The sequence below is a fragment of the Macrobrachium rosenbergii genome, chromosome 43 (genome assembly GCF_040412425.1).
Source record: "Macrobrachium rosenbergii isolate ZJJX-2024 chromosome 43, ASM4041242v1, whole genome shotgun sequence".
NCBI lineage: Eukaryota > Metazoa > Arthropoda > Malacostraca > Decapoda > Palaemonidae > Macrobrachium > Macrobrachium rosenbergii.
In genome coordinates this window covers 41,754,796-41,769,187 of record NC_089783.1, presented here as the reverse complement: position 1 = coordinate 41,769,187, position 14,392 = coordinate 41,754,796, and positions in this window count along the sequence as shown.

The window sequence follows — 14,392 nt, the reverse complement described above, 5'->3', positions numbered from 1 at the left end:
CTTAGCAAACCCATGTGCCCAGGACTGCAGCCCATTTCTAAGTTGTGCCTGGCCATTTACATGTCAAAATCCACTGGGATTAACTGGCTAGGTACACTAAAGAAGAGGCTAGTCCCTTGCAGCACAGTGTTTTTAGCCGACTAAGGCCAATGAACATTCAGGCGCCCAGAGCTTAAGGCAAAGAGACGAAACAATAAAGGTACTATCCCTACTAAACATATCCATCATCCCGCTGCCCAAGATCTCTGGCGCTCCTCCTGAGTAAGGCCACAATTGTTTTATTTTGGATCTCGCCTATATACTGTAGGGTGAGGTGTCATCTGCATGGCGCAGGTATTCATATCGTGACCTCCAGGCACTAATCCAGGTACCATCAACAGGGCTACAATTCCTTAAGGTATATATCTATACCCAGTCCTTCACAACAAAACATGAAATAGGAGTTTAACAAAGATTGTTCGATGGTTGGTAAGGATGACTGGATTGATGGAGGCAATTAAAAAACAAGCGCTTTAGAAAAGTTAAATTACTTGATCAGTTTATTACTAACGAAACGCTAATGAGACTAACAGAAGATCTAAGGAGACTAAACATGGAATGAACATTGGAATGAAGGATGAAAAATGCAACTGATTGACGGTTTCGACATAAGTGCGAATATTTCCCCTTTATGACTGGTCCAGCTTTGGTCGTACTACCACTAAATAAAAGTCAAAGGCTATGAAACTTGTGGGAGAACCCAGCGCTCTGTTCCAGAAAAATTGGGTGGCCACGCGACTCCAAAAGGCCTAAAGATCGAGTGAGTGCAAAACGTTCAACTCTATGCACTGCAATCACTAAACAGCGTTAAGATCCTGACTGAAATATTGAATCCCAGTATTTCATCATTCCCAATAATTCCCTTGTGTTGGTCTCATTAAAACGAAAAGGGAAAAGGGAAACCAATTCCCAACATCTTCCTCTGGTGAAAACACCCAACGAATCTCTGTCGCAGATAACCGAATCATTGTCCGTTAATAATCCTTTTCAAGTCGACAGGAGGTCCTCTCATCCCTTCCTACCTTTACGTCTTGATTACTCTTATATTTTCTCTCATAATGAACAATGGAGACTACTAATACTGCCACTACTACTACTAGCAATAATAATAATAATAATAATAATAATAATAATAATAATAATAATAATAATAATAATAATAAGGGATAAAAAAACAGCGTGAGATAGAGGAGGAGAGATCAACAATATGGTTACTATGTTTTTGATCCTTATGATGAGGATGCCATACCAGGTAATACGCATCCAAAGAGCAAAAGTCTGTGCTGGCCTAAAGACAGCTAAATCGAAAGGCATTAACAGCCAGACAATTTATGTTCCTAACAATCATTACGGCAAGATCATCCAGTCAAAATATCTGATTATAAAATGTACGGCACATCACTCGCAAAACATTCTAGTAGCTCTGGTGAAGATTATGTGAAATGTAGTTCGTATTCAAGTTATAATCTCAAAATAGGTGGCATCTCAGTTTTACAATTCTCTCTCTCTCTCTCTCTCAAGCTCTGACATATTTTTCCCCTCTCATTGTCTGTGATTCCCTTTACTCTTATTTCCGAGGTAGCGAATTGGGTTCAAAGGCCATTGTCTTTGCTTATTCACACACACACTAACACACACACACACACACATATATATATATATATATATTATACATATATATATATATATATTGTATATATAATGTTTATATATATTATATATATATATATATATTTATATATATTTATATATATTTATATATATTTTATATATATATATATATTATATATATATATATATATATATATATATATATATATATATATATATATATATATATATATATATATTATAATATTTATTTTACCAGTCTCATCAAGCTCTGTCTCTTCTTTCAAAACGACCAACTCGCGGGCAAGGAAAAATCCAAACGCTCAGACAGCAAAGAAATATACAAATCTGCAAACGGGAGGACACGCCGCCTTCCATCCTAAAAACAGAATTAAAACCACCCCCCCCCTCTATTCACCCCACCCCGACAGATCCTATTACCAGCAGTATTTTTTATTTTTTTTTTTTTAAATCTCCCCGTGCAGATTATTTCCTACCTATAAGGTTCCCGGAGCGATAATCGTATTTTTCCCTGCCTCTCCTTTTCCCTGGAAATTGTTGACAAAATAAATACACAACGAGGCTCGTCTCTTCCACTTATCTATTCCTTTTACGCTCCCAGCCGACTGCTATCGTCCTCTATTCGCTCCCCTGGGAGTAAGGGCTCGCCTTTCCCCTGAAGCAGATGAAATTAACAACATAAAGAGAAAGAGGGGGAGAGAGAGAGCGCGCGAAGGAGGGAAAGAGAGAGCGTTTCTTTCTGGCACTCTCGTCACAACTGTAATCAAGACGTGTACGCGCACTCCATACATTTACACAACACAATGTAAACATACACACACAAACACAAACACATCAACACACACATATACACATGTATATATAATATATTTAAATATATACATATATATACCGTATATATATGTATATATAATATATTTAAATATATACATATATATACCGTATATATATGTATATATAAAATACATATGTATATATATATATATATATATATATATATATATATATATATATATATATATATATATATATATATTTATATATAGGCTATATATAGATATGATAATGTGTTGTCATGTTTCCAGAGGAATTATACTGGTCCTGAATACCAGAAATTACACAAAATACACTTTCATTTGCCGCATAGAATTCTTAACGTTTCCTATTTTTGGGAACCTAACACCCAAACGGAATTATGTAAAACAAATTTTCTTTAGGAGCGAGAGAGATTCTGATCGCACTTCGATGGTAACGAATTCCAACACCACCCTTATTCGCCTTCAGAGATGACAGAATTCATTTAATCTACAAACTAAATATACGCGTCGAGATCACATGCTGCGCTGAGGCTTAAATGAACGTATCGTTGCCCTGGTGATTCAATGGGAAGTGGTTTGGTAAGGTTTACTGAATGGATATTAGTGCTCGTTATTGCAATTAACTTATAGAAACGGCCTTAGAAATCACCTGGAAGAAATTCTGAACGCTATGTGACAAACATGCATCTAAATGCACATGCAATATTTCCTCATAGCAACTATAGTATCCATAATCACACTGTTCACAGTATATTACTGAGGGAAACAATATCATTAGCTAACCAGCTTCTAATTTTGGGTGAGCCATTTTTCCTAGTTCCTTCTTCCTAGGAGGAGCTACAGACCATCTCCTCCAGTGAGTGACTGCTTCTGGTATTTACTATCTTCAACAAAATCTACACGGCAAGTCACCTTGTCCTGTTCCTTTAACAATTTATATATGAACAAGCCTTGAGCAAGCCTTCACACTTCCAGTGGACAAATTACCACCCTACAACTACCACTTCTGACTAAAACCTTCTATAAGAATTACCCAATGAATTAATGTCCTCGGTATTTACTATCTTCAAGATCTATAAGGCACGTCACCTTAAAAACAAGTCCTTTAGCAATTTATAGATGAACATGCCCTCACACTTCCAGCAGGCAAATTACCGCGATATAGCTACCACTTCTGTAACTGAAACCCTTTATAAACGTTACCCAAGGTTCACTACCCTAAAAGATTCTTCGTTCTGATCACCGGCATGGCTTCCCCTAATCAGTTACCATTGGGGATCTCCTCCCCAATCCCAAGATTTCAGACCTTTCTCTCAGTCGAACTTGGGAATTCTTTTATCGTTACCACTGATTTCTTTAACAATCCTATGGAGTTTCACAAAAGATCTGTTTCACACAAGAACTGTTTTCAAACCTTCCTGCTAATCTCCTTGTCACTTGTGGTGCGCACTATGCAACATCTGCTCCCTTATTCATGTCCAGGTCTTTTGCTATGTTTATATTCTCTGTTCTATTATTTTTTCCATATTTTCCTGTTCTGTTTAAATTCTACCATACAGTTTTGCCGTCCTGATATAGGTATAACAAGTTAATAAGTTATATTTACTTAATTCGTGGCTCTGTATGAAAACGTCATTGAAAAAGATCACAGAAGTTTACATGGTGAAAAAATATTATTCACAGCCTTTAAAAAAAACGAATTCAAAAGAACTCAATATGCAGTTCATGGAAATCAAAATAACCTAACAACCACGTCGCTTTTTCATAACCAACAAAAGATCCCCATTAATTATGGATGAACAATAGGACATCAAACAAATACTACATGATACTGGTGAAGCTACACTGGAGTTAAAAGAAATACTATGTATTCTGTGTAACATATTCTGTATAACACCCACAATACATGAACATCGTGACCCCAGTAAATGTTAGCTGCAAGCTCAGTTCAAGCAGAACTGAACAACACCATACCACGTGTAAGATAAAGTCGTACAAGAGAACTACTATCCATTTCAGGGACCGCGAGTCATTGTTTTTCTAAAATATCTTTCTAAGTAATTATTTGGTCGAAATGGTACTTTGACACAGTGTACAAGACACCTCCCGCTAATTGGTAATCTAGTGCATTGTCAAATGGTTTTAGTTAAGGCGTTTACTCTTGACCTACATGCTGTTGCCAAGTATCGCCAAACTATGCATTCGAACGTCCTTTATCCCCATCCCGTCCCTCTCTCTCCCTTCCCCTCCCTCCCTCAACCCACTTTCCTGGCCTCCCCATTTCCACTCCCCCTTTCCTGTCTATGGGGGAGAGCGGACGTTCGACGGCGTAGATTATCCCTGCTGACTCATGCGACTTTGCCTTTAAAAGGGTAAACGCCTTAACTAACATCACTTGACAATGCACTATATTACCAAAAATTAGCGGGAGGTGTCTTGTACACTGTGTCAAAGTACCATTTCGATCAAATAATGAGTTGGAAAGATATTTGAGAAAAACGATGGCTCGCGGTCTCTGAAATGGATAGTAAAGCTGGTTCATTTGTAATCACTCGTACAGTCCATGACGAAATAGTTTAATCATTACTACAACTCAGACTTGACTTCGTTACCCGATGTTAACGTATTTGTATGAATATGCGAGAGCAAGTAGGCAGAGGGGTGCACAATAATTGTGGAATAAAATCACAACGATGTCACAATCGTAATGCTATTGCTATTTTGCCATTCATCGCAAGCACGCTTTCATATGGAACAATTCAAAAGGGTCATTTAACTTGCTTGGCAAGGTTCCAAAAAAAGTAAATGACTAAGAGTGAAAAATGGTAATTTTTTAGTCTATATTAAGAATATTACATAACTACTGTGAACCTTAAAATGAACTTAGTAAAAAAATGAAATCAATTTTTTTTACCAACAATGAATTGTAGACAAAAATATTGGTAGAGGTATTCGAGACCATCATCTATATGCGGGATTTGATATTGCGAATAATGAGGGAAAGAACAATTTAAGGAACTAAAGTAAAACTTGAACCTTTCAAGAACGTCTCTGAGGTAGCATAAGCCTGTACCTGGAAAAACTTCGCCTCCGGTGAACACCTGCATCCTAAAGGAAAAACCTATTCAACTGGGAATCAGAAAACTGTTATCACATACAAGCCACGTAGCCTCATTTTTTCCCTCTGACGTCTCACTGCGTTCCCAGACGGATGGAACTTCTCAGCATTTTACCTGTCTTTAATTATTATAAAATGCGTATGATGTAGCTGACTTCTAAAATACAATGGTATTCTGAAAATGCTGGAAAGGATCTTCGCCGGTTGACTGATGCAAAAATACAGTGTTAGGTAGAAATAATTTGAGAATATTGAGCATACACGTTTAGAAACCCTTCTAACTGGAAGAAAATGACTCAGTTTAGAACTTTAATCCCTCAATATTTCTTGGGCATGAATTTATTCATAGTAAACATACATGTAAAAAGACGCAGAGTGTCATCGCTACATATTCATCACTGGGTCATATGGGGAGAGAGAGGGGGGGAGGGTGAGGGGGTGGGAGACGTAGAGGTGGAAATCCAAGGCACTCTGTAACAAAAATCTTTAAGAAATAATGTCCATCTAATTATGTTTTTATTCCCTGCATCTCCTCATTTTGTTTACTTCTCCAGCAATAATGCAAGATTCGAAAATTAAAAAATATAATATTCAAATATTCAAAGAAACTTCCCAAACCAAATTCACGACTAAAGTGATAATTTATCCTGAGTCATACAAATCACTTAAGACGCCCCACAGTACAGAGATATTACAAGCCATTTTAAGCAAGAAGACTATCAATACCTCTTAAATCCTTGCTACAAGATCTCACTGATCGCTGTAATCCCTAGGGAACGAGGCCAAAGGATTTCCCTCTCCCCCTCTCTCTCTCTCTCTCTCTCTCTCTCTCTCTCTCTGATGGACTTCAAGACTGGAAGCTGTAAAGTCTCTAAAAGAAGTTTCAGTATCCTTGTGATGAAGATAGGAACTCGCTACAAAGAGACCTAAACAAAATATATGAATGGGCAGAGGTAAATGGGATGATATTTAACTGAGAAATTTGAATCCAATTATGGTGATAAAGAAGGAATGCTATATGCATATAGGGGACCTAATAACGAGACAATCACAAATAAGGAAGCAGTTAAAGACCTTGGTGTGATGTTGAATAGGAATATGTTATGCAATTATCAAATAGCAATACTATTGGCAAAATGCAAAGCAAAAATGGAAATGTTGTTCCGGCACTTCAAAACAAGAAAAGCCGAACACATGATTATGCTTTATAAAACGTATGTACGCAGTCCACTTGAATATTGCAATATAATACGGTACCCACACTACCAAAAGGATATTGCACAAATAAAGAGTGTACAAAGGTTCTTTACAGCTAGAATAGGAGAAGTTAAGGACCTTGACTACTGGGAAATACTATAGTTCTTAAAATTATATAGTCTCGAAAGGAGAAGAGAACGCTACATGATAATACAGGCATGGAAACAGACAGAAGGAATTATCGAAAACATCAAGAGCTAAAAATATCAAAAAGAGCAAGCAGAGCTAGATTAACAGTGGCCAAAACTATACCCGGAAAACTAAGGAAAGCACACAGGACATTAATCGACTACGCACCAGCATCGATAACGCAGCGTCTATTCAATGCGTTACCAGCTCATCTGAAGAACATACCAGGAGTGAGCGTAGATGTTTAAAAATAAGCTCGACAAATATCTAAGCTGCATCCCAGACCATCCAAGATTGGAAGATGCAAAATATACCGGAAGATGCATTAGCAAGTTCTCAGTCAGTCAGTCAGACATCAGAGGTGCCTCAAACAAAGGGACCTGGGGCAACCTGAAGGATTGGCACTGTAAGGTCTGTCAAAGAAGTTTTTGTATCCTCTCTCTCTCTCTCTCTGACGGACTTTCTCTCTAAAGTCTCTCAAAGAAGTTTTAGTATACTTTTCTCTCTCTCTCTCTCGGACGGACTTCAAGACTGGCAGCTGTCAAGTCTCTCCAAGAAGTTTTAGTATCCTTGACCTTGAAGGGGTTAAACTCGTCCTTGAAGAAAGTACTAACGAGGGGAAAGCGTGGCCCTAATTTCATTGTAGGAGAGTAATTAGTTTTAATTTGTTATTCTAAAGTGAGTTCTCTGTTTCCGCACTGTTCAACTACAACCTCGTCCCATTCTCTCTCTCTCTCTCTCTCTCTCTCTCTCTCTCTCTCTCTCTCTCTCTCTAATTAAACGTCCAGAAAAAACTTGGACTTAAACATATACATATATGTATTTTATGGAAACATATTAGGATGAAGTCGTTAGATCGAAGCCCTCCTCCACTATGGATACGAACCTTGCCAACCATCTGTTTGTTAGTTTCATTACGAACATGGCCTCTTACTTTTTAAACATGTACATATTACTAAAAGGACCTCATTCAAACTGGATGGTATCTAATGGAGTATTTATTCAGAAAAAGTTACAAACAGTCTTCATTATCAAGTATCCGTACGATGACCAGACGCGTAGTCCAGCTGTATTTATATTTGTGTTGGGTACTTTTAATCCTATAACGTGACCCTGGCCTTTCTCTGCCCGCATCCAGGTGTTCGTTTCCCGTGCGTCCTCTTGCGTTTTTCCTTCTTTTCCTTGCTACTGTGGAGTGTACGATTTGTCGTAGCATGCTGTCTTCAAAGCCGTTTCAGGTGTTCCCTGGCATTGTGTTGTTTAGCGCACGTTATGAAGACGTTCTCTACAAGCAGTCTGGCCGTTTTGTTGGTGTTCCTGTACAGAAAACTTATATTTTCCCAGTCTATTCTATGGTAATTTTCCCAACAGTGTTTGGCAACTGCCGACGTCTGATTATAAAGCCTAATGTTCTGCAGAGGTCCTTTTAGTAATTCTACTAATGCACAGAATTGCACAGAACAATTGTTTATATGATATATATATATATATATATATATATATATATATATATATATATATATATATATATATATATATATATAATTTATTTATATATATATATATATATATATATATATATATATATATATATGTATATATGCATATATATACATACAAATATATATTTACTGTATGTATACACATCCATGTATATATATAGTACGTATATATACATATATGTGTATGTATAATTATATATGTATATTATATAATGTATATATATACCCGTATGTGTGTCGGGTAAAATGTAATATATACGCTATGCCAGCAAAGCTGCCACCTCGATAATCTGTAGAAAAAAAAAAACTTTATATTTTTTTCCTAAGTTATGATCAGAAAGTTTTCCCAAAACTTTCCCCGTTGTCATTTAGGTTAGTATTTTGGCAAAAGGCTGACATCCATCTCCAGAAATGTCAAAGCTTTCATGATACATGGGACGATCCCTCTCCGTCATCCTTATTTTCGTCATCACTTATGATATGAAGAAAATACCACAGACAAAAGGCAAGATCTTTTATCTTTTAGGCATCTATATACCGTCAAAACTTCTGAGAAGACAGAATTCTCTGCCCATGAGCCTGAAACGTATGCAGAATATAGATCATATAACTATCATTATGTATATGTATATTTATATATATATATATATATATATATATATATATATATATATATATGTGTGTGTGTGTGTGTGTGTGTGTGTGTGTGTGTGTGTGTGTGTGTGTGTGTGTGTGTGTGTGTGTGTGTGTGTGTGTGTGTGTGTGCCTCCAGTCCTAATACTTGTGTAGTGGTGGTTCCGGAAAGTGATAATTTGGGCTGAAACTACTTTTGTGGCCTTAGCATTTGGCATTTCTTGGTAATTATCAATCACATAGTAACCAAGCTCAATCTTAACACATACATGAATAATAACACACAATATATATACATATAATATAATATAATACATACATACATACATATATATATTATATATTATATAATTGTAATAGCAACAATGTGTGCACGCGTGCGTGTGTATTCAAAAATTGACATCAACCTTAACAGTTGGTGAGCTGAAGAAAAAACTATGCGATAGTCATATACTTATTTATCAACTAACTGGTATTTAGGGGGCTGATTCCCTTTACAGAAACTATCTCCGGGTTAGTTTATTCTTGTATCTACACTAAAGGCGTACCAACAGCTTGCTATTCAACAGTCTAATACATTTTATTTTTCCGTCTTTCCAAAATTTCTGAATTATATATTCTTAACCAACATAACCTTCTGACATTTTACATGATCTAAACATTTGAAAACTTTTTCATCCATCTTTTCATATGTTAAATTTTTATACCACTTCATCTATATATATTCTCACATTTCTCATCATGTCATCCCTACTAATTCCACATATTCAACAAATACTACCTCGCCCAATGGCTTAAACCTTTTTTTATTTTTATTTTCTTATCTATATTCAATATCCTACTTTGATTTCTGTTGTGTGTCTTCGCTCTTCCCTCATACTACCTCCATTCGTGACATGTTTGGCGATTTACTCCCAAATGTCTATATTCCTCAACTATTCACTCATAGCTCCTCCTTTCTGGTTTCCATTTACTATAATAGCATTTCTCTTGGACATGTTCACTTTCGACTTCCACCATTCAAAATCAGTTTGAAACTCTTCCTCCAATCTCTGTAGTTTTTGTTCTCTAACGCTAACCAACAACAGTGTCACTTGTGTGAAATGGCTAACGTTGTGGAAGTTTCTGCCGAAATGGTCAATCTGCAACTCAGCAATTCAAGTATACATATGTTTTGCAGGAATATTGCAGTTCAAACTTTCATTCTGTAACAATCTTATTACGGCACAAATTCATGTACCGTACATTGTGACAAAATCCTCGAAATTCATACCCTATGCATTTACCTTTAAAGGTGAGCCAAGAGTGTTGTACACGGGTAAAAACGTTCGAAATTTTTTTTTAGAAGAGTTATCTGATGAGTCAGGCTTTCTCTCGGGAACAAAATTAGATCTAGACACTCAGGAAGAATTTCCCAGATGGAAGTTTAGCCGTGTCTCCTTGAAAGTCTTGGAATCCGTCTTCTAATCCAATAATTGGATAGGCCTTCTTCCCTCCTACTGCTGAACGTTATCCGAGGGGATGAAGCAAATCTATATTTTTTTTGTTTTGTTTCCTGAAACTTACTTTTTTTTGCGAATCGATTGCTTTTCAGTAAACTTACATCTGACAATTTCAGAATATAATAAAGATGAGTGTCGATACATTGATAAATAATAAAGGCTTTATCTTTACGCCTTCAATATACTTTTGCAATTTCAGCCTCTGCTCTATCGAGTTTCACTCACCACTAAAATTATTACAAGTAGCATCACCAGCGCGGAATACATTTTGATGACGCAAGAGAATTAAACCCTTTTTTAGATTAACTTTTCAAAGAAAAAAATTACATAAAAGTAATCACTATAATATATGCATATTGCATAAGAATGGTATATTACAATAACAAATATCAACCATTATGGTCTGTCCTCTTGCTCTGTGGCAGCCCGTAACTCGGTTAGATGGGGCAGGTATACCTTCCTTCCTTATGTAGTTTTTTCTAACACAATTGTGTACCGTGCTATTTTAAGCTTTTCAGACGTCATATATTATCATAGGTCACCCCTCTGCTTGAATTTCATTATTGAGGTTTCTCTCCTGAACCTCGTCTCCTTCATCTACTTTTCTTTCAGATAAATGCTCACCAGAACTGATTCACAATGAGGGGTTTATTGTTCGCATAGCAAACACTACATTCTGAACCATTACTGGTGAACATTTATCTGAAAGAAAAGCAGACGAAGGCGATGGGGTTGAGGAAGGAGATGGAGTTGAGGAAGGAGATAAGGTTCAGGATAGAGACCTCAAGACAAATTCAAGCACAGAGAGGGACGACACATGTATGACATTTGAAGAGCTTAAAATAGCAAGGTACACAATTTGTCCGAAAAGCTACACAAGAAAGAAAAGTATATCTGCAGCATATAACCCTAGCACATTTCACGGGCTGCCCTAAAGCAAGAGTCTACGCCAGCACAAGGCTGGCTTAATCTAACCATCATAGCCATCTGTTTCTGAGATAAGCACAGTGCTTCGGTCAGGAACTAAGACATTCGATTTTCTAAAATTACTGTTTAACGTGCGGAGGGAAAGTAAGTGCCCCTGATCCATAATTTCCTAAAGAGAGATGGTTCACCGTATGTAAAATGGCTGCTATCGAGTTTCGTTGTTAAATTATTTCAGTCTGCGAACAAAGCAGTGATGAGTGGTTGTGTTGACAGAGGCTTACTCGCGTGGTGTAAATCCCATGATTTTAGTAACAAGGACCACTATCACTTGAAAGTGTTCCAGCACATTCTGGCGTATTGCAGAAAAGGCATCGGCAAGCCTTCAAAAACCTTCTGGAACCCACTGAATGTAATGACGAATGTCAATATAGTTTGACTGAGCTGAAGGAAATTATGAATGAAGTTTCTAGAGCAGACCACTAAGACCTTTACAGAGACCACTGGTTGAAAACAAGCTCCTCTATCACTACAAGACAAGAAAATCTATACACAACCACACTCTCAGCAAAACATTTTTAACCTTTATTTAGACAAACCAGAAGATTTTAACAGAGCAATGGTTTGTAGATAAGGAAAGGACGTGATCAGTGAATGACTGATCACTGTCCGGACAGATGCCAAGAACATCAAAGAAGAAGTCTGTAAAAATGTGTATGATTGAGATCTGTACCTAAACATGGTAAAAAGGATAAAGGGTAAGGGCAAGAACCTAATTCCACCATCAGTTTAAGTTTTGCAACATTTTAATTACATCTAAAGCTGACTTTACTCCAGAATAAAAAAACTCCTCAACCCAGTTGATTATAGCAGTTATCAGGCCCCATTCGTTCATATCTTACTAGACTTTCAGTCCAATTGTAATACTGCGTTTGATCAAAACACTTGGCAGGCATTCTGCATGCAGTAGGTGCTTGCTTTCCTTACAAAAAAAGCAGTAACCTATATAAACTGTTTAGTAAACAGACCACAATTTACGACTGAACATGTAATATGGTACAATTTTTCTTCGATAATGCAGATATTAACAGAAAGACCACTGATGGGTATTGCACAATTCATGCACTTGGGGGAATAAAATGTATAACTCCTAATTAATCTTGAAATTCCCTCCATTAGTATGGTAAGCTGGTAGAAAATAGCATATTAATTCGAATTAGATATCGATAACTGCATATTAATTCGAATTAGATATCGATAACTATTTAAAAAAGCTTCGCTTTTCAGGTTTAAAGAAAATCATCATGAAGGCTATTAAACTTAAACTGATGGTGGAATTAGGTTCTTGCCCTTACCCTTTATCCTTTTAACCATGTTTAGGTACAGATCTCAATCATACACATTTTTTACAGACTTCTTCTTTGATGTTCTTGACATCTGTCCGGACAGTGATCAGTCATTGGACGTTGTAAAGAACAGCAACCCCAGAGTACCTGAGGGTTGTTTATCTTAACAAGCTAATATTTGGGGTGGCTGATGTTAACAAGCTCATTCTGATACTGGCGGTGCATCTGTTTGTTGTCGGCCAAATGGAATGTCCCTTCGCCGTGTTCAGTACTGGGGGGTGGCTGATGTTAACAAGTTCATTCTGAGGATAGCCAATCTTTAGCCTACATGGGTACTCTGGGGTTGCGGATCTTTACAACGTCCCAGTCATTCACTGATCACGTCCGTTCCTTATCCACAAATCATTGCTCTGTTAAAATCTTCTGGTTTGTCTAAATAAAGGTTAAAAATGTTTTGCTGAGTATGTGGTTGTGTGTATATATATATATACACACAACAGGAATGGACATATGTAATCTGCAGTGAAATACGAAAATAAGCGATAAGTCGTTTGCTAACTCACAACAATCTGTAACCAGGTAATTTGACAATCCTTTATTTTGCTTTGAGATCTGCAATAAATCAAAGCCTAATTCACAACAAGCCAGACACTTACTTCTGACCGATCTTTGTTTTTGGCATAGCTGAGCCAGAGTCTTATGTCATTAATAGTTGTCCGATTAGGAGGTTTGATTGATTCATGTAATTTATGGGGCAACTGAATACATAAGCGGAAATGGCACTGATGAAGACTTATGGCAAACTGTTTGTTGAAAAGCAACTGCAGGGCATATGCCTATGTAACAGCAGCACACGTTCATATTCTAAAAGCTGCTGCAAAGATTCAATCTAATTCATGACGAATTACAAAAATATCCAAAGTAAAACATCCACTTAATGAAATTTCCAGAGTATTTACCAAAAACATTTCGTTTGGTTATCTCCTCTTTCCCTCAGTCAGTAAATATTGATTCGCTGTTCGTTATATACATTACAATATCTTTTTATATCGATCGCTCTAATCGTATAGAAATTGAAGCTAATGACTAGCCATCTTAATAAGATAGCGGAATATATTTTTGTTCTACAATAGTTCAGTATCAAGTAATAAAAACCGTTTTCTATGAATCACGTCATATTCATCATCGTTTTCTTTACAATAGTTCATCACTAACATTCTCCTTTAAAAACCTCTCTTTAACAAACATACGAGCTAATCGAAAACGTGTGAAAAAATAACGATTGTTGAAAGTATATACAATTACATTAATTATGTTATGGAATATGAATTGACAAGTAATTACTGTGTAATATCAAGAAGTCGAAAAGGTAGAAAGTCTCTCGAAAACCAAATTAGGATGTTAACGAAAAAAATATGAAGACATGAGAAAAGGGAATTGGTATGGGCTATTAAAGAAATAACAGAGCGATGCTGTACATGGATAGGACATA